Source organism: Lissotriton vulgaris, chromosome 10 (assembly GCF_964263255.1).
Source record: "Lissotriton vulgaris chromosome 10, aLisVul1.2, whole genome shotgun sequence".
In the NCBI taxonomy this organism is placed as follows: Eukaryota; Metazoa; Chordata; class Amphibia; order Caudata; family Salamandridae; genus Lissotriton; species Lissotriton vulgaris.
Genome location: NC_141698.1, coordinates 326,848,892 through 326,876,132, shown reverse-complemented (window position 1 = coordinate 326,876,132; position 27,241 = coordinate 326,848,892). Strand labels below are relative to the sequence as shown.

General features: G+C 41.4%; 1 long non-coding RNA gene across 1 annotated transcript in view; it reads right to left on the bottom strand.

The window, feature by feature from the left end:
- The window catches only part of LOC147685190 (uncharacterized), a 33,338-nt gene extending 7,486 nt beyond the window's left edge, over positions 1-25,852 (bottom strand). Inside the window, exon 1 of the long non-coding RNA XR_015300411.1 lies at positions 25,758-25,852. This is a non-coding gene — a long non-coding RNA (uncharacterized LOC147685190). The remainder of the gene's footprint in view (positions 1-25,757) is intronic.
- Positions 25,853-27,241: the final 1,389 nt, after the last annotated feature.

The window sequence follows — 27,241 nt, the reverse complement described above, 5'->3', positions numbered from 1 at the left end:
GATTTGACGAGCGCTTTTAGGGTCAGAATTTTCTCTGATTTCTTCTTGAGTTCCGGGTGGATGTAAATATTACAGATTACCAATGACCGAGACCCTTGAGCGCCCTGTGGTTCTAAAAAGGGATCAGGAGGTACCTTGATTTTAATGCACTGGATCCATGTTTGTCCCGTGTCAATGGTGACGTAGGACCAAGGAATGCTGGTGTTCAAATGGAACGATAGGCCTCCAGCGGCCCTGCCTAGTAGGCCTCTTTTGGTGGCGTATAGTTGGATTTCTTTGAAGCCATCTATGGGTTGGGCCGTGGTTGACCAAGTCTCTTGGAGTAGAATGATGTCAAATTGTTTTAGAAATGCGGATAATTCTGCATCTTTTGTTTTGCCCCCCAACCCATTTATATTCCATGAGCATACTTTCATGTTCGTTGTTCAAGCTTCATTCGTCTTGTGGTCCACTGGACTTGATGTTACCAAATGTGATTGGCCAGTTTCTATACACATGCGGTACCAGTTGTGTCCTGTGTTCTGTTGTGTACGTGTTACGTGTTGCGGTTTGTACCACATCGTTGTCAATGTTGATGTGCTCTGCATGTTATGTCTGTGTGCTGCATTTTGGGGGAGTCGCACCTGTAGCTCTGATTTTGCTGCCCCTTCTCCCTTTGAAGCGGTGTGCCTTTGACTTCTGTGCTTTTACAGTGCTGAGATGTTGCATACTTGGGTACTTTGGTCTCCTGGTGGGAGTTAGGGGTCAGGGGCATGGTGTGTCTGCAGATATTCTCTACTTAATTGTGCATGTGTGCCCTTGTGCCCATCTCCTCCTGTGCCCCAGTCCCTGGTCATTACTCACCCTGGTGCTGTTGTGTCCAGACATGTTGAGCAGTGTCCTATCCCCCAACTCCTGCCACCGTCTCCTCACTGATGACTGTGGACACCATTTCCTCCATCTCGTCCAAGTCCTCCTGTGGCGCTGGACTCCTACCTCCAGTCTGCATTGCTGCCTTCCGGTTATTGGCGAGTATCTGCTTGGATTTGCTCATCACATCATTCCAGAGCCTCTTGACCTCTTCCATTGTGATGGAGCAGGGACTCGTGAAAAGAGACTTGCTTGGAAACAATCTTCTCATGTAAAATCTAACCCCGTACTAAACTTTTATTGTGGAAGTAATACGCATTACACAACATTTACTAGAAAAGACGAAGCTTGCCTATGTGTTTTATTAATAAGTAACTCGAGTGGTATTCTAAAATGGCCGCTAACCAAAAAACCTTAGTGTGCATGCGTCTACTTGATCTACGTAGTAAGACATATCTTTTGCTTGGAGGGAACTGTCTGCACTTGCGCAGAAGCTAACAAAATGGCTGCTTGAAAGTCACATGCTTGCCACCTGCTTGCTGAAAATCTTAACCCAACTATTCTACGAATGCTAATGCTGGGAGAGTAATAATAAGTAAATGGGATTAGAGTAGAGATAGGTGGTATACAGTGGAATCATTTATTTTTGATTTTAACATTTGTCTTTTTGACTCTTTCAATAGTGCTTATTATGGGCCTAGAGACACAAAGCATAGTCTATTCCCTCTCGTTCTACCGCACACGCGCAGTGCAACCAAGCTGGAAGACTCAATGTCAACTTGAACATCGTCCAAGGTTTCCGATACTTTCAGGATAACTGGAACGACAGTCCACTGAAATGGATTCCAACCTACAGTTTTTTCCGTAAAATGTGACAATTACAATGTGAATTCGGGTTGGAATAAAGATTGATGTATAAAATTTAAGGTGTGGGATTTTAAACAAAGAGCTGAAAGAAAATAATGGGAAAAAAGCATGGTGTGATGATTACCTCTCTTTGACAGTCCAATCAGAGTTAGTATTTTCTTAAGTTTGAAATATTAATGGGTGGTATAAGCTTACAGAAAGGTATAATTGAGGTAGTTCTTAGTTAGTTAGAGAGCCTTGCATTGGAGAAAGATGAGACCGGGATGCTGTCAGAGTGACGAGTGATTTTGAAGAAGTAACGAATTGCTGAACCATTTACCTTAAAGTAAATAAATTTAGAAGAAGATCACAGAAGAATCTCGAGGAGGAAGAGAGGGGTGCTACGCAAGCGTCGGTGATAGAGAGGTCATCTGTCCTGTCCAAATTCCTGTCCTGAAGCCTTTGTTCGCCATATCTTTCCTGGGGAACCCTTACCAGCTATTAGGCCTGGGGGTTGGTTTTCTCACCATACTTGGTAACTATAACTATATCTGTGTATGTGCTTATGTACTTTTCTCTCCATCCTCTCCCTTTCATTGCAGAGTCATTGCAAAGTATAAATGAATGCATTTGATTGATTGTTTGACATTTTATTCCTGTGGGAGATGGACCCTGTTCTGTAATGTGGAAGTGGTTCACATAAATTAATTTGAGATAAAACTTCAAATTCATCCTGACTCTGTGATAATTTCCAAAGTGTAAGTAAAAATTTAAATTCTATGTCATTTCACCATGAACTAGTTCAACTAATGGTCCATTGACCAGAGGTCAAGAACTCTTTGATCAGTGAAAGATTAGTTAGGGACCAAAATTAACTAATCTCGATATTTACAAAAACATGACCCCAGCGATTATTACCAGTATGTTTTGAATACATTTATGGGCCCAGGTGAGTATGTGGTATTGGATTACCTGTTGCTGGTAACCCGCTGGATCAAATGCCCTCTTCAGCACTCTGACTGCATTCACCCTGTCCACGATGAACTACCATATTCCATTTTTTGTTGCCAATGACACAGTGGAGTTGACGAACAGTAGTAGATGGTGTTCTACCACCTCCGTTATCAGGATCCTGTTTTCCTGCGGACTGAACCACGTCTTCCTCTTCTTCTTGTCCTTGCCCTTCCCTGACCCCGAGGTCCCAGGCTGGTCCTCCGGGGGGCTTGTGGGAATCTGGTTGTCCTCTGTACTTGCTCCGGCAACATTAATTGTGCTTTGCTGTTGTTTGGCTTTTGTTTGTATGTTTTTTTTCTACTTTTATGGCGATTTTTCCCGCCTGACGTGTGTGAATTGCAGGACTGTCTCTAGTTTTCGCTGATTTTTGTATCGCGATTGGCTTCATCGCAGCTTTTTTTGTGTTCGTGTTTGACATTTTTGTGGCGTAGCGTTGACTTTATTGCGGACATTTGACGCGTTATCGTGAGTCTATTGCATGGTACCGCCGTGTTGTGAATACAACGTTAACACAGCGTTATTTTCACGCGATGGACTGCGATGTGAAGAGTGCGTTAAGCTAATTTTGCGGTAATTATCACACGTTCTTGAGAATATCCCCCTAAAATGTTAGTCACACTTTGTTCATCTTGGCTAGGTACAGCCTATGTTTGCAGCCACTGAACTGCTCTATGGCAGGAACAGGAATTAGTCTTCCACCTGCAATATGAACAGACAGACAGACAAAGCTAAAGCAGATCTTTCACCAGAGTAAAATCATTCCACAAGCTTGTGTCTACTTCTTTCAGTTAGAGGCTAGCTGACATCAACTATTACACAATGAAAAACGGTGCTCGCTACGTTTTTGATTGTGCATATTTAAATAACCACATCACAATTGTAGTAAATAAGTGCAACAATCATATATTTGGGGTTTGATTCTGCAGTCTCAAACTCTCTCTGAACCACAGATATCATAAGCATATTCTCGAATAGTTTTGCTTCAAGAGCAACCAAGGTAGGGAAGGAGTCACTGCTCATTGCTGCAAGTCTGCAGTCTTTTTTCCATTTCCAGTGTTCCCATGTCAGTTTCTTTTTCTAATACAGCCACATGTCCACGTTTGATTTGCTGTACAGAAAGTAAACAAGGCTCATGACCGCCCTGTTTAATGTCTGCTCTTGTACACTGCCTTTGTGACCTGAGAGGCAGGGGTCGCAAGAGAAAAGCCGGGGTCACCGCTGTGGCCATTAATTGACGTCATGGGTATTTGAAACAGACGTGGATCATGATACCACTGTCACACTGGAACTCGGTACCTCAATAGTGAACCCTTAAAAGGCTAAAATGCATCTGGGGTTGTTTATATTCACATTTAGAGAGACTTTACCTCGCACTTGAGGCTGCACTGTGCCTTTCAGAACTGGCCTAGACTGATTTATATATGGGTGGCCCTGCCCGCAATGGCACACAGGAACTAAAAAGCAAAAGAATGGAATAGCAAAGTATTACCAGCAGTTCATATAACTTTAACAATTCCCATTCATAACTATGTTGCTATTTAATTGAGTGCTGCTTAGTCGGTTCGTAAAGGTTCATAAAAATGTATTCGACTAGTTTAAAACAGCCATTAAAGTACATAGGGGCCTCATTTATGTACAGTGACGAATCGCTGCGTGAAAACAGCGATGCGTCGCTTTTCACTGCCCCCTCCTTGCGCCACTAATGATGCGTCATATTTACAGTATGAGGCGTCATGGCGCAAGGAGTTACAGATACGTCAGTATTTCTGACATATCTGTATGGCGCAAAAGTGACGCATTGCTGAAGTGTGTCACAGAAGTGACGCAACTCCAGCAATGTGTCTGCCCCATGTGAAAGGGCCTGCGTCAGTCTTATGCCTGCTGTGAGGCAGGCGTAAGAAATTGACGCATTTGTGTCCTAGAAGTGGCGCAGTGAAACCTTATAAATTTCACTGCGTCACTTCTACTAGGCTTACTTGCGTCAGAACCCCCACCCTGCATTCATTAGGTATAATGTAGCGCAGGGGTTTACAAAGTGACACATCTACCTAGATGCGCCACTTTGTAAATATAGTGCAACAAGGCACATTTTTTACGCTGCTGGTGCATCCCAAAAAGTGACGCACTGGCGGCGTAAAAGTGACGCACGGCCTCATAAATGAGGCCCATAAAACATATAATAAATACAGTATAAATCATCATAGTGACCATCTAAAAATCCATCATCTTCATAAATCCATTACATAATTTGGAATTGAAGATTGCTAGTACATGACACTTTTTCTCACATTTATAGCTTTCAGAATATAAAGAGCAAAATTGTAACACACTAAGGTTTCATTTAGTAACATCAAATATTTCATGGCAATTTTATAAGATCTAAAATTGTGTACAAAAGCAATTGGTTTGAGATAAAAAAACTAAGATTCTGGTAAAAATTACAAAACAGCAAAAAGTGCATCGTGCTTTGCTTGCTTCGACCATCACATGGGCAAGGGGTTGTATCTGAGGGACAAAACTTCGTATTTGGGACAGCCACTAAATGATGCACAATACTTCATCTCAGTCTTACAAGAGCAAAACGATGCTGCATATTGGTCACACAGGATAAGTAACTTTTACCACCCTCTTATAAGTCAAGTGACATATAGAGGGCAACTGATAGGTTCTTCGTCTGTCAGATCTATGCTGAAAAAGGTTTCTTTAATAGTCATCTTAGTTAGTGATAACACGTGTGCTGGACGTGTGCTGGCCAGGTTTAAACAATCTAAAATTATTGATCTAATAAAGCTAGTTTCCTCCTTTGCCCATACCAAAAGTATTTCCTCTAGATGCTGCAGGCCGACCTCCTGATGAATAATCCCATTTGAAGCAGATTTGGGAATACATAATAAGCGTTTAAAAAAAAATCCTCAACTTTCAGGGTGGTACTAGAGGTGTAACCCGAAAGACCGGCCCCACATTAGACAGTGGTCACCTGCCTAGCCTTCTAAAGATCAACCATTTCTCTGATGGGCTGGCTACCTAATTTAGATGGAAATGTAATCATGCCTTGTGAGACTCTGCTCATTTTGCCTTAAGTATTTAAAATCTGTTGCGCCCTTGAACCATTGCCTATAAATAAAACACCCAAATAGCAAAATGAGTTTACTTCAGCAACAGGGGTATCATCAATAAAGAAGGTTCTACATTGTTTATGCTTTTGCCCGCAAACCATAGTAAAAGTTGAAATTTATTAATCAGCATTTTTTGTGAGGACATAAAACCCCCAAAAACTTTCATCAATTTCTGCAAGCCAACCGGGGTCCTAGATAATAAAACATCATTGTCGGGGTATAAAATACTGGTATGGAAGGCCTGGCTGAACAGGGAACATCAGCTTGCAGGGACTGCAAGAGATTGTCCACCCCATTAATAAATAGTGAGAATAATATGGGGGCTAACACACAACCTTGCGGAATGCCTCACCCTACTTTAAAAGTAGACGAGCATTCGACCTGGGACCCAAAATGAACTTTACTAGATACGTTCTCATAAAGGCGAGAAAGAAAACTTATGATTGGCCTGGGTGCACCAAGAGAGATCAATGATGACAAGAGAATGGTATGGTCCACCAAATCAAAGGTGCTACTTAAATCTACAAAACAAAGGTACAGTTTAGCTCTTAAAGGAGGACCAAGATTGGTTTGGATACCATTTGTCCACAACTGCAATGGAACAGATCAACTCAACATTCAATTAAATGAAGTGTTCCCAGAGTAGAGGTTGAGATTAACTGGAGCATTTTTAACTATCCCTTTTTATCTCCACCAGCAGAGAGAAATAGACAACCCCCACTGGAGTCAATTTATAGAAGTATATATCTCCATTGGATGTAGTTAAGCAGAGAGACATAAAGGTCAAAGTTCAATTCCTGGGGGGAGGGAGGTTATCTCTACTCTTTATTATTCAATATTTCATAACTCAGAATTGGAGTTGTTGCCACGGACAGTGGCAGTAATATAGTCAAGGCCATTGCAGATGGTAGATATTTAAAGGTCCTGTGTTTGGCACATTGCATCAACCTAATTGTACAGGACTTTCTAAAAAAAAGTAGACATAGCAATATACTGGACACCTGCTGAAGAATCTGCAATCATTTCAGCCATTCTTTTAAAGCCTTGAAGCAGTTGAGGATCATTCAGTGTACCAATAGAGTATTGGTTAAAGCTTTCATACAGGAGGTGTCAAACCATTGGAACTCGGCCTACTGCATATTGCAACATCTATTTGAGCAGTGCAGACCAATTACCAACTTTGTCCTTCAAAGAGGATGGAATGCAACTGGGAAAAGCATGACAATGAGGATGGTCAAATGGGGGCTAGTCGGGTGCCTGACACAAATACTACTTCCTTTTGAGGGTTTCACACGCAAAATCAGCAAGGGGGACAGTAAGGTGAGCCAAGTAATACCATTGACGAATCTGCTACAGGATCTGGTGAAAAAGGCTGCCTTTACCACAAAATTACATGGTAAAGGCATTCATGGTTAAAGAAAGCGTTGTTAAGACGCATTTGTGGTTTAGGCTATGTGGTAGAGGCACACTTGGTTTAACCATGTGTGCCTCTATCATACAACTGTTTCAGGCTTAATCCTTTGCTTGGCTGTTAATCCAAGGTTGCGAAGAGAGATCAGGTCCTCTAAAGAGTACATATGTGCCACAATACGTATTTGTCAAGGCGACGTTTTCCTCAGGATCTGTCGTGAAGTTATAAAGACCCACCTCTCGATACCTCCAATTCCGAATGTAATTACTACACAGAATCTTGGAGTGATCAAGCGGGGGGGAAAAGGGAGTTAGGAAGGGGACAGCAGGGAAGGAGATCTGGAAAGGAAAAGTTAGTAACCAAACATTCCGTAAATCTAAATTGACTTTAAAATCTAGAGCCAAAGCTGAATTATTCTGCAAAACCCTGTTGCTTAATCACAGACACTGAAGATACATTAGACTTCTTGATACATTAGACTTCTTGATAATAAATACTAAATCTTTCACAGCAACCTTTTCACCATATTGTTATTCTCTTGTGAATAGCGACAAAACATTCTTATCAGAGTTCTGTTATTCTCTTGTGAATTGCGACAGATTCCCTTTAAGCAAAAAACAAACTCACTCCTTAGTAAATAACCTCTTTACCAAAGCTTTGTGAGCAAACCAATACTAAATCACACTGCTATCTTTGTCGTCAGATATAACTAAAACTCCTCTCGACCTTTTCTCCCCAAAGACATTTCAAAGAAAGAGTTGCGCAAAAACAATCAGTTTTAGAAATGAATGCACGCGCTTTCACATACTTTGCACCTTTAAGTTAAACATCTCTTGCCAGCAACCAGATGTAAACGCAGTTTTCAAAGAGCAAAATATACCAATGATTTCACGCTTCTGTGCTCTTAATTATTCCTCATAACATAAACTACTCATTTTAACAAATAAATCAAGAAAGTAAACTCAAAAGACTTTAGCGCCGAGAAATAGGATTGATAAGTCCTACCTGTAGAGTACGACCTACTCTACTACCTTGAAGGACAAGACGTCCCCAAAATGGCTCTTCCAACCGATAATCTTGCACTAAGAGCAAGCTGGATACTGACACGCCCCTTGGAAAACGATCTTCAAGGCCTCCGATGGAATCCTTCTTAAAAACAGCTGGAACTCTGCAAATGGGAGAGGGAGCAAGAAGAGAACACAGCCACTCCCCAGACGATTCCAGAATAGTGAGCACAGGAGCCAGGGCGCGGTCGCGTAAGCTAACGTGCTTACGGCGCCCACGTATGCGACCGGGCTACCAAACCTCACGCATTACGCGTGAGCATGCCAAACCTCACGCATTACGCGTGAGCATGCGAAACCTCACGCATTAGGCGGAAACACAGCAAACAGCAGCCAAAGGACAGGGAAACCTGCACAAACCTACAAACAGGGATGCAATTTAACAGCACAAGCAGGTTTGAAGCACATCAGCCACCAACGCCCTCCCAAAGAGGACTGATGCATTTTGCCACAAGGGCAACTCCGAATGCAGAGTGGGGCGGGCCCTAGACCACAAGCCACCCTAGCCCTGACATTACACCCCCCTCCCAAGAGTGGTCTAGGGCCCGGCTTTAGAGGGTGGAGGAGGTGGAAACGGCGTATCAAGCGTGGGGCATGAACATTTGCAGCCGGTTCCCAGGAATCATTTTCAGCACCGTATCCCTTCCAGGAGACAAGATACCATAACCTGGAACCCCGATGTCTAGAATCCAAAATGTCTCGCACCTCATACTCCCAATTACCATGAACCAAAATCGGAGCTGGACGGGGAGCCAGATTCTGCGTAGCAGGTTTAAGGAGGGCAGTATGAAACACTGGATGAATTCTTAGAGACTTAGGCAACAACAACTTGAATGTTACAGGGTTCACCTGTCGAAGAACTGGGTAAGGACCAATGTACTTAGGCTGAAACATGCTTTTGTGTTTGAAGTTCAAGTTCTTGGTAGACAACCAAACTTTATCCCCAGGGACGTACACAGGACCTGAACGATGTTTTTTGTCATATTGCTCTTTGTATTTCTTCTTGCTTTGCAACAAGCGATCCTGAATTTGACGGTGAATAGTTTGCATGAGTTGTACAGAGTCTCTAACTGCTGGTACACTACCATCATCTTTAGCCATAGTCAATGGTATGGTGTTAGGTTCATAGCCATAGAGTGCCTGAAACGGAGAGGAACCGGTTGATGAATGTGGCGAAGTGTTATACGCAAATTCAGCAATCCAAAGCAAATCCAACCAAGATTTCTTAGAGTCCGTAACATAACACCTTAAGTATTGTTTCAAAGTCTGGTTCAGTCTTTCAGTCTGCCCATCAGTTTGGGGGTGATAACTAGTGGACATATTGGAGGTGATGTGTAGATCTTTGCACCATTGCTGCCAGAACTTGGAAGAGAATTGAGACCCTCGATCCGAAAGCAATACTGAAGGCAGTCCATGTAAGCGCACCACATGTCGCAGAAATATTTGTGCTAACTGTCCCGCAGTGGGTAGCTGTTTACAAGGGATGAAATGAGCATATTTGGTTAAACTGTCCACAACCACTAGAATCACAGTATGGTGTTGAATTGGTGGTAGATCAGTAATGAAGTCCAAAGAAATATGTTTCCATGGTTCAGTTGGTGTCGGAAGAAACTGTAGAAAACCTTTAGGCTTAGTGTGATCGGATTTAAATCTTGCACAGACCTCACAATCATTAGCCATTTTCAGCACATCCTTTTGCAGCGTTGGCCACCAAAACATCTTTTGTATTTTCTCCACAGTCTTCCGAGGGCCTGGGTGACCGGCCATAGGATGTGAATGTAACCAGTTAAATACAGTTTCTTGTAATTGCAAAGAGGGCAGATAAACTTGTTTTCCATGGAAAGGTATCCCTTCTTTGATGGTTTGGTTAGCATTGGAGTTCAGCCATGTTTTCCACAGAGAAGAAGGAAAATTTTCATGAATATTCTCCAAAAATTGGTCTGCCGAAAGTACATTAATTACTTTGCCTGGATCGATTATTGGTTGAGGAGTTCCTTCAAAGCGATGCAAAGAAGAGTCTTTTCTGGACAGGGCATCAGCTTTCTTGTTGTCTTGGCCTGGACGGAAGGTAATTATGAAGTCATATTCGGCAAAGAACATCATCCACCTGAGTTGCCTCGGGGTCAACATTCTGGCTGAGCTCATAAACTGTAAATTTCTATGATCAGTGTACACGGTTACGGTAAATTTCGCTCCCATTATGTAATGTCTCCATTCTTTAAAGGCTTCTAGAATAGCTAATAGTTCTTTTTCAGCTATTACATAGTTTTGCTCTGCGGGATTTAGTTTTCGAGACATGTAGGCAACCGGATGCATTTGTCCAGTAGTGTGATGTCTTTGAGAGAGGATGGCTGCTATAGCTACATCAGAGGCGTCAGCTTCAATGATAAAGGGTTCCTCTACATTGGGATGCATGAGAACTGGAGCTTCAGTAAAGGCTTTTTTTAACTTCTGGAATGCAAGTTCAGCTTCTGTGGACCATTCAAAGTACACCTTCTTTCTTAACAATCGTGTGATGGGAGCTACTACAGCAGAAAAGTGATCAATGAAGCGGCGGTAAAAATTTGCAAATCCCAAAAAGCACTGAATGTCTCGAACAGATGTCGGAGTGGGCCAATCAGCAACAGCCTTGATCTTTCTGTCTGTCATTTTCATGCCAGTTGGAGTGAGGAGGACTCCTAAAAATTCGACTTCATGAACATGGAAATCACATTTAGATAATTTGCAGTACAAATTATGAGATTGCAAGGTGCTCAAAACCTTTTTGACGTGACCTTCATGTTCAATTTCAGAATCTGAATAGATCAAAATATCGTCTATATAGACGATAACAAAGAGATCTAGAAACTCTTTCAAGGCATCATTCAAAAAAAACTGAAAAGCAGCTGGTGCATTGCACAACCCGAATGGCATCACTAAGTACTCAAACAATCCATATCGGGTTTTGAAAGCAGTCTTCCATTCATCCCCTTGCCTAATACGAACCAAATGGTAGGCTCCTCTGAGGTCCAACTTAGTGTAGATTTTTGCCTTTTTAACTTGGTCCAATAGAACAGGGATGAGAGGCAATGGGTACTTGTTTTTGACTGTGATTTTGTTCAACGCCCTATAATCGATGCAAGTCCTCAATTCCCCATTAGCTTTCGGAATGAAAAATAAAGGAGACGCTGCCGGAGACTTGGAGGGACGGATGAATCCATTCTCTAGATATTGATCGAGATATTGTCTTAGATGTTGATTCTCTTTTTCAGATAAAGCATAAATGCGACAATTTGGTACACTAGATCCAGGTACAAGATCGATTTGACAGTCATAGCTTCGATGAGGAGGAAGGATGGCTGCCTTGGCTTCACTGAAAACTTCTGTGAAATCCTTGTAAGCTTTTGGTAACAATGTTTCTTTTTCCTCAGCTGTGGCCAATTGACTCAGTATTGGTTTTGAGGTATTGAGACAAGACGAATGACAAAAATCAGATAGGAAAACCAGTTCTCTCTTTCGCCAATCTATGGTTGGATTGTGTAAGCAAAGCCAAGGCATTCCTAAAATGAAACCATACTGAGGTGCTTGGATCACATCAAATTGAAGCTCTTCCTTATGTACTTGTTGCTTAGCATCTTCACAGAACAGAGCAACTTTAGATGTTTGCATGGTTACTGGACCTCCAGCTAGAATTTTTCCATCCACAGCTTGCACTATTTCTGGAGTCTCTTTTTGCTCACAGATGATTCCTAAACGTTGGGCTGTTTCTAAATCTACAAAATTTCCTGTAGCGCCAGAATCGACTAAAACTTCCATTTGGCATGTTTCATGAATTAACCTGATTTGCACAGCTAATCTGAAGTGAGCTTTATAGTTAGAAACGCATGAGTTCACAGAAGGGAAGGCAATAGTACCCAAGAGATCTCCCTTCAAACATCTTGGGCTAGTTAGTTTTCCGATTTTGGATCTGTTTTTTCCAGAGCAGCTGATTTACCAGAGTTAGGGAATTTTCCCTTTGGTTTCGTTAAACAGTCCTTCACGAAGTGACCTTTTCGACCACAATAAAGGCATTGTCCATTCTTTCGACGATTATCTTTCTCATCTTTAGACAATGGTTGTCTTAAAGTTCCTATTTCCATTGGCTCTGAACCAGTTTCTGAATTTGCAAATTGAGGCCTAGATTTAGCTTCTGATCTCCAACTTGGTTTATCCGTTCTTTTTTTATCTGATCTCCGTTCAGAGAGTCTATGGTCTAAGCGCAGCGTTAGATTAATCAATTCAGAGCAAATTACAGGTTGAGGATCAATTTGTGCCAGAACATCTTTTAGATCGTCCTTTAAACCTTGATAAAAGAGAGCTGCTCTTTTTTCCTCTGGCCAAGAAGTTTCAGCGATTAATCTGTTGAAATGAGACAGGTAAGAAACAAGGTCCCTATTGCCTTGTTTCAATTGAAGTAGTTCTCGATCAGCGGACAGAGTAACAGTTCTGCGATCAAAAACTTTTTCAAATTCCTCCACAAATCGTTTCCAATTGTAAAGCAAAGTGTCATCTTGCCTGACCAAAGGAACTGCCCAGTTTGCGGCATCTCCGGTCAAGTAGGAAATTAAAAACGCAATTTTAGACTGTGGGGTTGGAAACGCAGTAGGTCTACAAGCAAAATGCAACTCGATCTGAGTCAAAAAGATTTGCACCTTGGAGGGGTCCCCAGAAAAACGTTCAGGAGCTGCCAAAGGAATTTGAGGGGGCACAGTAACAGCTATGTTTGTATTTCCCCTACTAACACCAGTTTCTTGAACCTCTTCCGGAAGAGGAGTATTCTGTAATTGAATATTTTCTACCTTAGCTGCTAACAAAGCAGTTACATCCATGGTTTCCTTTAAATCTGCTTGAATACGCATGATTGCAGACATTAAGTCATTGATGGTGGTCATTATGACTTCACGTACAGACCAGGAGGAAAAAATAATTCGTGGGCTCACTATTCTGTCAAGGCGACGTTTTCCTCAGGATCTGTCGTGAAGTTATAAAGACCCACCTCTCGATACCTCCAATTCCGAATGTAATTACTACACAGAATCTTGGAGTGATCAAGCGGGGGGGAAAAGGGAGTTAGGAAGGGGACAGCAGGGAAGGAGATCTGGAAAGGAAAAGTTAGTAACCAAACATTCCGTAAATCTAAATTGACTTTAAAATCTAGAGCCAAAGCTGAATTATTCTGCAAAACCCTGTTGCTTAATCACAGACACTGAAGATACATTAGACTTCTTGATACATTAGACTTCTTGATAATAAATACTAAATCTTTCACAGCAACCTTTTCACCATATTGTTATTCTCTTGTGAATAGCGACAAAACATTCTTATCAGAGTTCTGTTATTCTCTTGTGAATTGCGACAGATTCCCTTTAAGCAAAAAACAAACTCACTCCTTAGTAAATAACCTCTTTACCAAAGCTTTGTGAGCAAACCAATACTAAATCACACTGCTATCTTTGTCGTCAGATATAACTAAAACTCCTCTCGACCTTTTCTCCCCAAAGACATTTCAAAGAAAGAGTTGCGCAAAAACAATCAGTTTTAGAAATGAATGCACGCGCTTTCACATACTTTGCACCTTTAAGTTAAACATCTCTTGCCAGCAACCAGATGTAAACGCAGTTTTCAAAGAGCAAAATATACCAATGATTTCACGCTTCTGTGCTCTTAATTATTCCTCATAACATAAACTACTCATTTTAACAAATAAATCAAGAAAGTAAACTCAAAAGACTTTAGCGCCGAGAAATAGGATTGATAAGTCCTACCTGTAGAGTACGACCTACTCTACTACCTTGAAGGACAAGACGTCCCCAAAATGGCTCTTCCAACCGATAATCTTGCACTAAGAGCAAGCTGGATACTGACACGCCCCTTGGAAAACGATCTTCAAGGCCTCCGATGGAATCCTTCTTAAAAAACAGCTGGAACTCTGCAAATGGGAGAGGGAGCAAGAAGAGAACACAGCCACTCCCCAGACGATTCCAGAATAGTGAGCACAGGAGCCAGGGCGCGGTCGCGTAAGCTAACGTGCTTACGGCGCCCACGTATGCGACCGGGCTACCAAACCTCACGCATTACGCGTGAGCATGCCAAACCTCACGCATTACGCGTGAGCATGCGAAACCTCACGCATTAGGCGGAAACACAGCAAACAGCAGCCAAAGGACAGGGAAACCTGCACAAACCTACAAACAGGGATGCAATTTAACAGCACAAGCAGGTTTGAAGCACATCAGCCACCAACGCCCTCCCAAAGAGGACTGATGCATTTTGCCACAAGGGCAACTCCGAATGCAGAGTGGGGCGGGCCCTAGACCACAAGCCACCCTAGCCCTGACAGTATTCCATGGTACATAAAATACTGGCCACTTTCATTCCTTTTTCAGAAGCGGATGCTTCACTTTATATGACTTGGATTGTTGGTCAACCAAGAGACCTGGAAGAAGAACGGTTCGAAGTTAAAGGCCCGGACAAAAGTTCTGGTGTGCAGATGTTAAAAGCCAGAGAGGGCAGTGCCCGTGTCTCACACCATAATCACCAGCAACTCAGCAACACCAACACCTGAGAAATGTGACCCAACCTCTACAATGGCTTGGTTTCAATTGGCAGGGCTTCAATCAAGAACAGAACAGAAGAAAACAAAAAAAACAAAAAAAAAACAGAAGCAAAGACAACAAAGGGCGAGCAAGTGGAATCACCAATGACCATTCAGAGGATGGTCCAGGACTATCTGGATGACCAAAAAGAGGTCTACCTGGATCAAAGCACATTGGTCTAATGGTATGGGAAAATGCGTTACGGGCCAGAGCTCATCCAGCTGGCAATAAAGTATCTGGCTTGTCCAGTTGCCAGTATGTCATCTGGGTGTGTGTTCCGTGCAGCTGACAAGTTGCACAGTCAGAAGTACCAGTCTCTCACCTCAAAACATGGAGAGATTGACCATGATTAAAATGAACACACACTTCATACCACAAGATTACACTGATCCTGAACAGCACTGGAGGAGGAAAAGGGCGATTGGCCAGTCTCAGGTGTGATAGCTGTTCAACCTCTGGGTGAACTCCTGAGCTTGAGGACCAACTTAAGTTCCTTGATTAAGTAGGCCACAACTGAATTTTCATATATAACAGTTGAACTGCATTGCAAAAAATAGAAAGAAAAGGAAATAGAAGAGCATTTATATATTTGGTTTCTGACTTATGCATCCCAATTTATTCAAATATATGGAGTGGACCATTGTGCACAGAAGAAGGCTTCACATCAGCTTAAAGGTCATTAAGACAATGCCTTTCATCCTTAACCTTCTTTTTTCATTCCTTAGCTGGGTTGCCAGTAAATATCATTAATATATACTAGACTGCCAGTGTTTGTTGCTTCCATGGGAAAGGGGAAGATACAATAGACAAATGTGCACCACAATTGGAACAGGTTACTGTTGCGCCAATGAGTGATATTTTGAGTGATTGGTGATTTGCGTGGTGGCTGGGAGTGTGTTGTAACAAATTTGCAAACTTGATTTGTGTTTTTTGGGGATCAATGGATGATTCTGCCTGAAGGAATGCCTTGCTTACAAAGTTCACTATAATTGCTTACATGGTCCATTCCTTTCCTGTACTTCTTTTTCTAGGTTCCTCAGTGACCAGTCAGTTTAGTAAACACAACTACACAAAATGCTCAAATTATTTTGCTCTTCTTATTCATCACCACTACAGGCCCATCTCATTTTGGTGAGAACTCAGAGTCGGCACAGGACTACCCCAACAGCCAGAAGAAGGAAGCTATGAACAATGCATATCTACTTCTATGGGACGCAACATGACTCTAACAGGCCTACTCCTGTTGATTTGGAAAAGGTAGTACTAGTGTGAACTATAGCCCTATTCATAATGGTAAAGTTACACTTTTGGCATAGTCATTTTAGCTGTGTAACTGTACTACCAGTAAATTTCCGAGTAGTAACTAACTAGTAGTTATAGCAACTCCTTTTAAAATGATAGGCGTTACTTACTACTTGCAAGGTTACTGCTCATAAAGTAAAGTTACTGCTGGAAATTTTACCAGTCAAAAATGTACACTGCAAGAGCAGAATAAAACCAAAAGTGTAACTTACTTTACCTTTGTGATTCCGGCCCTGTGTTGGTTGTAAAATGTATAAAATATGGAGTAAACTTCTTCTGAGTCCTGACTCCTGACTCAAGATTTATGTAGATTTAGTTTAAACAAAATAAATAAATTAAACAGATACTAGCTCCTCAAATGGCTAAGAAGGTACTACTGCTAGTTTTTGTTTGTATGACTTTTTTGTCATGATGGTCTTAGTCTTGGAATACCCATTAATTCTGTGTTTTCTTTCAGTCTAGTTGCATGTAATGGATAATCCCACAAACATCATTCAAGATGGGTGGGAGTTGGACCTTGCTTTTTTTACTTTTTAACGATAGCTACTACTACCACCAGCATGAGGAAGGCCCTTTGGGAAACCCTGCAATACAATTTGGGACTATTGAGAGAGGTAGCAGCCCTCATTTCATCTATTCAGGTAAGAACTAGTTAGGAATCTTATCCTGTAGTTGTTGTCAGGAAGGAGAGATAGATACGATTGAGATGTTTGTGTATGTTGTGGCCAGACCCCGTTAGTGGTCATTAATTACAGAGGGTAGGACAAGGGCAATACCTGACTTCCTCCTCCATGGCCACCAGCAGGAGGTATTCTGCTGCCATGACCTTCAACTTCCGATGATGCAGCCAGGCGGATATCTCCCACCAGGATGGCTGCTGGCCAGCTCCAGCAGCAGGAGTAGCTATATCTACAAAATAATTTAAAAAACACAAGTTCTGATACTCAGCGCAGACACTTGTTTATACTGTCTATAGTGGCACAGTAGCAGAACATTGCTGGCCCCCTAGGGCCATTGGAATTTAATTTGGATGTGATAATTAGTCAGAGGGGCAAGTTTTTCCTGCACATGCATCACATAATGCAATATCATTGACCGCGAAGAATTTACCTAGAACACTAACATTTTCAAAAAGTGATTTCAATTTTAAGAATTTAATTGTGAACGTGAACAGACACTTTAGGTGTGTTAATAATTGAATTATCTGCAATGAATGAGTATGATGTATATACTTAGCACTATTATTACTTAGTACTTGACTATATGTGCAACATTAATGGACCATTGTGGTGGGGTGCTACTCTGCAGCATGTTTTGGGGCAATTGTAATGGCATGTTATGTTAGTAAGTTATTATAATTAATTCAAAGGGCAATGTTATTCTCCGAATTGCTGTTCAATTCTAACCTGAGTCCAAACTTACGGGCTAATAGAGACTGGAAGATGGGATGGGGAAATAAAGTGTAATCTTATATACGGGGGGTTATTGCTTGGTGAGACATTTCCTTTAATCACTATAAAAATAAGGAGGGATCGTAGATATAATCAGGGTACCGTACTTTAATCCATGAACACTCTAGTTGAAGCCATTGGTTACCACTCTGTGAAATGAATTCTTAAAAACGCTGACACTTGATTTTATAAACTTAGCAAAAGCGCAGTATTGTAAACAATTAGATAAGTGTCGCTTCTGTGTCCAAGTAAACATTCAAAACAACAACTGGTCTGAACATAAGTAGTTCAGTTGGGGGGAAAAAAGGGAAAGAACATCAAGTGGTGATACATGAAAAGACTCCCTTTGTATACATTGAATGTGATGTAAGAGCATTAAGACTGTACTGTTTTCCAGGTGCTTTCAATGTACATAAGGTTGTTGTTTTGATGCTTTGAGAATACTTCTTCAAGCCCTCCCTATTTTGTGAAATTTCATGTTTTTAAAGTGTCTTTTATATATTTTTTTATGCTTTGAGATATTGCTAAAGAGAAAAGCTTTTTCTAGTATGTCATAGTTTTTTAATACACAGTGAAAGAATAAAGATTTGTGATTTTTTATATTACTTTCTGGGTTTCTAATTGGTGCTTGGTTAGTGAGTTATGATTGGAGGTTGCATGCGTGTGATGCGTGCATAAAAAAAGAGAGCCCAAAGGGTCTACATTTTTATAGAGATGGGATACTTCACCACACACAGTGGGAAATGGATATCCCATCTGCCATATTACCGTGGGCAGTGTATAGAATATAAAGAATGCACTGTAGTACAGCAAACGAGATATCATTATTGCTCACGTTTGTCACAGAGTATCCCATCCACCAAATTCTAAATCAGGCACTTAGTCCCACATTACACCCCGGCCTCCACCACAAATATCCAACAAATTTCTGCACCTACCAATGGGAAACATTATACTACAGGAAGGTAAGTTAGGCCGAGGAAACATGGCGGGCTGCTGAACGTGCCGGCCACGAGCTCTGAAGCCTCCACCCGAAATGCTGCTTAACTAAAGGGGAATCATGGCTCTTTACCTTTCCCTCATGTCGTGCTGTCCTCCCGGCATTTGTTTTCACCATCCTCACCGTGATCCCGGATTGAGGTAGGACGAGTTGGCCTCTGTCCCCGGCGGCGCTGCTGCGGGGGAGGTGGAGGGCCAAACACGGGCTTTCTCTGCCTCTTCGCGTCTGCCGAGCTCCAACGCGATCGGCGTGTGGCAGCTCGGATTAGCTTCCTGGGTGTTGGAGGCAGAGTCAGCACCTACTTTCACCCAGCAGGCCTATTCCCAGAACTTTTGCCAATGCTTCGGGAGGGAGGAAAGAGAACTTGGATATCCCCTATGACCCCCAAAAAGAAATCACAGATATTGCATACAAGCAGGAAAGTAAAGTTCCCTGCATTTAGCAAAAGACTGCACTTGACAGCTAAACTATTTAAAAAAGGAGAAACAACTGCTGATTTAGAAGGAAATACGCTGAATGCTGAAATTTCGGCTAATTCTAAACCAGTAGGAAAAAAAACAGGTGCACTTTAAGGAACGCAACATTTGGTGAAGGGGAATTACAGAGTAAAGGGGGTTTCAGAATCCAGATACCATCACAAAAGCTCCATTAGAGGCTACGACCTCGTGTGGTGCACAAGTGCAGAATACCTCACTTAATAGCACCCGCAAGACTACTAAAGGGGTGCAAAGACCATAGTACCAGTCACAAACCTCTCGGGAGAGAGACTTAGAATCACCCCTTCTTTAAGATCTCATTTCAAGATTAAGAATACGGAGGAGTCGCAATTAAATCAGACCAAGACTCCTATAATGGAATCTCCAGATACTATTGAATAAATAAATCCTACAATACTTCTAGAAAATCGTTTCTCCCCTCTGTTGAGTGAGAATGCCTCTAATATCCTCGTTGAGGGTAGTGTGGCCTCAACATGCCAAATAACATCAGAAACAAGAGATGCGCTTCCAATTGTTGAATCTTTAATGAGGAAGGGCCAGTGTACAGAAGCTCAAAATGTAAGTGCTGATGGTCAAGAATCACCAGCCATAGATATTTCCCGGATCCTGCTTGCTTTATCATCTGAAATTAAAGAAAAGTTTGCAGTATCAGAGCAAAACCAGGGCAAAATACAAGCAGCTTGTGAGGGCTTGGAAGAGAGGATGGCAGATATCACTGAAATACTTCTTGTGATGGAGTCCTCTCTGGGATCTCTGCAAGAAGAAGTTAAAATAAATCGAAAGGAAATAACTACATTGAAAGCAGGAGAGAAAGAGCTGAGGGATAAAATTGAGGTGTTGGATAACAACTCCAGAAGGAATAACCTAAGGGTTCTAGGTGTCCTGGAAGGCATGGAGGGAGGACATTTAAAGAATTTTGTAATAGATTTATTTGCAAAATTCTTCCCGGAAATAGTAAAACTAGATCTACAAAATGACATCCAGAGGATTCATCGGGACCTGTTTCGGAAAACTCCGGAAAAGGGGAAATGTAGAAAAATTCTGATCAATTTCAAAACTTATACAACCAAAGAGCTTATCCTCTCTACAGCCCTCAGGGGGACTGGTCCTTTACAATTAGGTCAGACATTTCAAAAGCCACGAAAACTCACCAATGGGAATTATGGAAGTTAATTCAAGCTTTGAAGACCCTAGGGGCAACCGCAATTCCCAGCAACCCTGAGAGTGATGTGGAACAACAGAATGTACAATATGAGAGAAGGGGTGGAGGTAGAGAACTTAATTGCCAAAATCAAGTCGAATAAAGATTCCTAAACTTGCTTTAATTGGAGGCAGGAGCTCAAATAGGGTATGTTGAAATACCCAGGAAAGACACAGGGAGGGTTTCCGAGGGAGAGTGGGAGGAAGGGGACGCAGACATTTTTGCGCTTTTTTGTTTATTTGTGCACATTGTGGGGAGCAGATAGGGAAACAATAAAAAAATATGGTCCTCATTAGAGCAAAGAGACAGGTTTTTAGGAGCGAGAGAAGAGCTTGAAGGTTGTTTAGGGAGTGGGAAGGAATAACCAAAGACTATGGCTAATATTCTAAAAATAATGTCCTGGAATGTAAATGGCTTAAGGTTGCTTCCCAGGCGAAGGAGAATTTTGGAATTTCTTAAGCTCTCCAATGCTGATATCATCTTAGTGCAAGAGACACATCTACGCCACGAAGAGTGGCCAGAAATCATAAAGAGGAATAGATGGATTTCACATCTGGTGTGTAATAACCAGTCTTGTAATGTGAAGGGAGTGGCAGTTATATATAAAAATTTGGCCCAGTTTAGGATAGAGGGCTCGAAGGTGGACTCTGGGGGTAGATGGGCGATAGGTTTTGCAAAAATTCATAATATAAATGTTTTGCCTTTGTGTCCTATTACAGTTCAAACATTGATGATCCCGCATCTCCTAAGGAATTATATCAACACCTTCTTGAGTCAAAGTATCATATTATTTTGGGCGGAGATTTTAATATCCTGCTGGACCCGGCCCTGGATAAATCAACTTCTAGGCCAGCAGTAAACTCCCCCAAAATGAGGGAGTTTACCCATTTTATGATAAAAAAATTAGCATTGGTAGACATTTGGAGACAAAAAGCAGGACAGGAGAGAAGGTACACTTTTCAAAATAAAAAACTGGCCCACTCATCAAGAATCGATTTTTTTTTTATGACCAGAAGTTTAACAACAACTCCCTTAAGATAACCCATTGACCTTTACATTTATCTGATCATGCAGCAGTCCATTCGGTGATATCAGTTAAATTCCCGCCTGTACAGACAAGGTGGACTTTAGATAGAACTTTATTGTGAGACCCAGAGATAGTAAAATCTTTTAAAGAGGAGACATTGGTTTTCTTTCAGCAGAACGTTGGTTCAGCCCCACCACATATTGTATGGGATGCTTTTAAAGCGTTCCTGCAGGGGAAACTAATTAATTTAGCTGCTTATAAGCACAAAATGGGGAAGAGTAAAATAAGGGAACTTGAACAAAATATTAGCCAGATTCAGTGTGAAATAGCAGAAAGGGAACCTTCTCAAGCCCCAGTAATAGAGCGTCTGCAAAGTAAGTTGATAGAAGCAAAGATCATTTTATCTGATTATTTAGAGGGGTTAGTGAAACAGATATGGGAGGCAAGCCGGCTGGCGAACTACGAATTTGGAGAAGGTAGTGGGAAGATGTTAGCAATGAAAGCCAGGCAGGACCGGGTTAGGAATGAGATAAAAGAAGTAATAAACAAGGAAGGAACATAGGGCTAGATGTAGGTAAATAGTATTTACCAATTCGTAAATACCGAATTTTACCGATTTGGTATTTACAAAATCGGTAAATGCTATGTAGCTAAAAATTCTGTAAAAATTACCGAATCGGTAAGCCCATAGGAATGAATGGCAATTACCGAATCAGTAAATACCGATTCAGTAAAAGGGGGAAAACATTGAAGGGTGTCAGGGTGTCACTTTGACACCCTGTTGCACCCCTCAATTGTTTATGGGTGCATATGTTGCAGACATACATGCCGTAAGGGCATGTATGTCTGCAACATTGCACTGATGCAATTTGCATTAAATTGCTTATTTGGGGGTTTTCGTTATTTTCCACCAACTTGTAGTTGGTGGTAAATAACGAATCCTAACATGGGATAAGCACTCATTTAAGTGCTTCCTACATTAGGAATGCGGTAATTTACCGAATCAGTAGTTAAGAAATCGGTAATTTACAGATTCCTTAAATTACTGATTCGGTAAATTACCGAATCCTTAATTTCGGCCCCCTACATAAGAAAAGCCTATTACCGGTCGGTAGCGGACGAAATTCGTTCATTTTGGCCATTACCGACCGGTGATGGGCCACCTACATCTGGCCCCAAATGTACTGAATCTGAGATAATAGGAGAAGTTTTCGCAAACTTCTTTCAAGATTTATACACTGACGATGCAGAAGGGACATTAGCAGAAATAGGTTCCTAGACATGATTCAGCAGGCAGCTCTTAATCAAGAAATTCCAAGGAAAGAAATAGGGGACGCTATCAAGAAATTAAAGAACGGAAAAGCCGCGGGACCTGATAGTCTACCGAATGAAGTATATACAATCTTGGAAATGGAACTCACCCCAGTCTTTAAAGAAATGCTTAACTCTATATATTTAAGTCAGACACAGATTCCTGCCACTTGGAGCGAAGCAGTAATTACTTTAATTCTTAAGCCGGACAAGGACACAAAAAAATGTGAATCCTGTAGACCTATCTCGCTCCTAAGCGCAGATTACAAAATATACTCACAGATTTTTGCCAGACGATTAGATAAAATTTCCGGAGATATAATAGGCATAAATCAAAAGGGGTTTATGAAAGGAAGACAGCTCTCAGACCTTACACAAGATCTGGTCTGTGCAATAGATATTGCCTCAGTAACAGGGACTCCCCTAACTATTATCATGGTCGATGCCGCCAAGGAATTCAACAGAGTGAGTTGACCCTATCTATATGAGGTGCTTAAACAAAATGGCTTGGGAGGAAACTTCCTTCAAGCTCTTCAAGGTATAAATGCTTCCCCCACAACAAAATGATTGATTAATGGCCACTTAACTCCTTGCTTTCAGGTAAGGAGGGGCACTCAACAAGGTTGCCCATTTTTGCTGCTACTATTTAACTTATATTTGGAACCTCTGGCAAGGAGAATAAGAGCAGACCCAAGAATCCTTCCTTTTCAAAATGGGGAGTAGCAGATAAAAGAAGCTCTCTATGCAGATGATCTGGTAGTCTATACAGCGAATCTGGAAATAGCCTTGCCAGCAGTAATGGAGTTATCAGGACGTTTTGGGGGAATTTCGGGCTATTTAATCAATGAAGATAAGACTGAGACTATGTCATGGAACAATCCCATCCCTGACCACCTTAGACATTTAGATAGGACTGAGTTCAAATATCTAGGCGTGCAGGTATCAAAAGATCTGGATCATATGGCATAGGTACATTTCAATCAACTTATGCACAAAACTAAAAAGCTTTTGAAAAGCTGGGATCTCCTGCCACTTTCTTTCCTAGGAAGAGCAAATCTAGTCAAAATGACAATCCTCCCCAAATGTACATTTATGTTTAACACTCCCCCTCTATTTTTCAAGCCTGCCTGGTTTAAAAATCTTCATGGGCAGCTTAGCAGTTTTATATGGAAGAATAAATGTATGAGAATATCCAGGAAAAAAACTTAGGAAGAAAAAGCTGGAGGGAGGCATAGCACTCCCTGATTTTCAACTGTATTATTGGGCTTTCTTCTTGTAAAACTCTAGGCGATTATTGATGACTCCTAAGGATATGCCAATGAGATATATATCTATAATAAGAAATCTAGGAGAAGGAGGCAGGGTTTTTTATTTAAATTTGCCCATGTTAAATTCTTTACATTTTTTTTATTTAAGACACTAACAGCAGCCTGTAAAATTTGGATCCGGGTGAAAAAAACTCTAGGGATTCCTTACAATAGTGCTATGGCCCCAATCTGGAATTCCCCAGGAACCCCACCATGATGGATAGCTTAGCTCTTCCTTTGGTAAATGCAGGTCTTTTAAGATGGGGCCAATTAAGGGAGGAAGGTACAAAAGTAAAATGGCCCAAACTAAGCCAGAAAACGGATTTTAAGGTATCTAGATTTACGTATTACCAGTTTGTCAGCTGGTCACGATCGTAGCCAAGCCTTAGGATGGAGTCAGAGGCAGAAAAAGACTTATTAAAAACACAAAAATGCAAAAAGGAGGTCTCCAAATGGTACTGGGTACTAGCTCAAGGAGATGAAGCTGGACATACCGGGCTGTGATATCCAAAACCAATGGCAAGTATCAGCTGCTACACTTTGGGCCTCAGTAACTTCGTCTCCACTTAGGAGAAATCACTTTTTCACCCTCTACAGAACTTACTGGTCCCCCAAGAAACTGGCCAAGATAGGAGGCATAAGAAGAAGATGCTGTCTGAAATGCCAATTGGAAAATGCAGATGATTTACATCTCTTTTGGCACTGTCCAGCCATCCAGATCTTCTGGCAAGAAGTGGGTAATGTATTAGTAAAAATGCTGGGCTGCAATTTTGAGGTAAGCCTTCTCTTGGTTACATTTGAGGTGGATAAAAACAACTGGAGGAAAAACATCAGATCTCTGTCATTTATCTTAATGATAATAGCGCACAGGGAAATCTGTGTGAAATGGGTCTCTGGACTTCCCCCTACATGTGTGGGCTCGATAAAATTTGTAAGACATGTAGCGAGGCTGGACTGCCAACTGGGGTCAGCTAAGAAAGACAAAATCTGGGCCACCTTTTGCTTCTCTTGATTCTGGCTATTCTCATGCATGACATCGTTGTTTTTTTTGTTATTTTTGTTGTTGAAGGATTAAGACCAGCTCAATGGGTTGACGAGATCGGTGGTGGATACCATCAGATTCTATATCAACTGTGAGTGCAAAGGGCCTCAGCATAGATCTTAGAAGGTACCTGGCGCTGAGATTTCACAGACCTTCAGGAGGATCTCGCTTATAGCCTTTGCCAAATATGAGTACAAAAAAATGTTCTTTTTAAAAAGGAAGGTAAGTTAGAGGAATTGGACTAGGTAGCGGATTACTTATGGAATGGTTGGGTGCCACTGATCATGTACTACACTTTTGCTTCGTCACATTGGTTGATGGAAGGAAAAAATTGAAACCATAAATCTGTAGTGGAAGACATGAAATATAAAAATGTGGCACATGCCGAGATAGAATTTACATTTTTCGTGTAGGCTGGGTGAGAAATAGAGAATGAACAATTGAAGTACTAGTAGGTGACTGAGTGAGCACTGGGAAACACACCTTCTCTTTGGGTTTGTATGCATTGCATACTTTTTCGTGCCTCACTGTTAACTGATGCAGATGCTCTTTTTACAGTGTACACTGTAGTGCCTAATTAAACCAAGCTGAAGTTTTAGGTGGCGAAATACCATGGGCAGGGAGGTGATGGGATGGATATCTGCCTTTCTTAACAAATACAGTATTGTCAATAAGATAGCAAGGTGACTTATCACTTTTCCCTACCACCACTGGGACTGTTCCAACTCCCTCAACCAGCTGGGCCTCCTCCAACATCGCTGGCTGGCTGGAGCTTGTGACAGCACTGGTGGTCTGTGTGCCTAGAGTAAAAAACATATTGCACACATTTTAAATACCAGATTAGCCACCTAACCAGTTTTTTTTTCACAACGAGCAACAACAATACCTCATTATAATTAGGTAAGCTATCTATCAGTATCATCTATAAAAGTATCACTTTGGGAGCTTTGTCGGTTGACAACATTTTAAAAACCAGGTAGTTACCTCAACCAAAGACCTTTTTTCTTTCCTAAAGAAGGAATAAGGCTGTGAAAGGGTAAGAGTGAAATGCAATGAAGGGATGGAAGGGAATGAAGGACATATGGTATGGGTGGGTAATGGTATCGTACTCCTGCCATGCTGTATTGTCATGGTAACTGTTAGCATAAAGCAACATTGGGGTCCATGACCATGGTCACTCTTTGCCAATGTGCTTTTTGACTGTTTGATCAAGGAAGCCTTCTCAACCAACATGGTTGATGAATTCATGGGCCTGCATTCTTTTTTACAATACCAAAAAGCTGTTCTCTTAATAGTACAACACAATACATGTAAAAGAGGGGCCAGGGAAAGAAAAAAGAGAGCTGAAGAAAGCTACAAACAGGAGAAAGTGAGCTGTGGAAACAGGAAATATGTAAAACATAGGGAAATGAAGGGATAACAAACATTAGACAGGGAGTTGAAAAAAAAGAATAATATAAAGGCCATAATTTTACTAATGGGAATAGTTAAAGTAAATAATAACAAATACGGCTTACTGGTAGCAGCAGAATCATCGGCCGTGCTGCTGGTGATGGTGGTTATCCCACCCGCTGCAGTGCTAGTGATTCTGGTGTTTTCCTGGATGCCCTCTTGCCCATGGCAAATTATGAAGGGAATACATAAAATAAAAAGAACAATAATCGGTGGTACTCTCTACAAAAAAAACATTTTGACGGGCACAGTACTGTACTTTTTAAATCAAATAGTCTATTCCTGGTTTCTTAACCTAAAATTACAATTAAAACTATTCATGCATTCCAACAAATAATCTTTGCTTCTCTGCACCCTTTTTATGGGTCAGTCTCCCTTTGTGTACTGCACATCCGGAAGAATGGAACTGTAATGAACCATATAAAGCCCCAGAGAAGGACGCTAACACCCCTGATATATTAATATCATAATAATGACACCATTTGATATTCCTTAAATTAAAATCATTAAAGTGAGAACCTGGCTAGCTCATCATGGGACAGAATCGTGGCAGTATCATTTACTTGACATCCACTCCACTCCTATGATCCTATACCCTCCATGTCAACCTGGCACCTTGCACCACTACTACTCTGTATACAGGGTCCATATTTATCAAGGGTTTGTGTTGCCCTTAAGGATTAAGGTGACCCTTCATGTTCAAAAACAAGTCACAGTATTATGTAACCTGGCCCCCC